This window comes from Pterocles gutturalis, unplaced genomic scaffold (genome assembly GCF_000699245.1).
Source record: "Pterocles gutturalis isolate BGI_N339 unplaced genomic scaffold, ASM69924v1 scaffold34456, whole genome shotgun sequence".
NCBI classification, from domain to species: Eukaryota; Metazoa; Chordata; class Aves; order Pterocliformes; family Pteroclidae; genus Pterocles; species Pterocles gutturalis.
Window position 1 is genome coordinate 10,576 of NW_010104135.1, and position 325 is coordinate 10,900.

Below are 325 nucleotides of genomic sequence, written 5' to 3' on the forward strand. Positions count from 1 at the left end.
TGGCTGCACGAAGCTGAGCTGCAGCCGCAGCCCCCGCAGCCGGGGAATCAGCATCCTGCCCGGAGCCAGGGTTGATGGGCTGCATCCTTGGATGCTCGAAGGTGGGCGCAGCATCGCTGGGCTCTGGCTCAGCACCACTGAGGGTCCGGCTCAGCAGCAGGGAGCAGCCGGGGAGCCAGGGGCATGAACAGCTTCTGCAGAGCTCAGCCGTGGGGACGAGCTGCTGGTCACCACGCTGGCATGGCCAGGGAGCAAAGACATGTGGCCCCACCCCACCCTGCAGCGATCCATCCTAGGAGCCCGTTAGCAGCCTGTGCTGAGCACC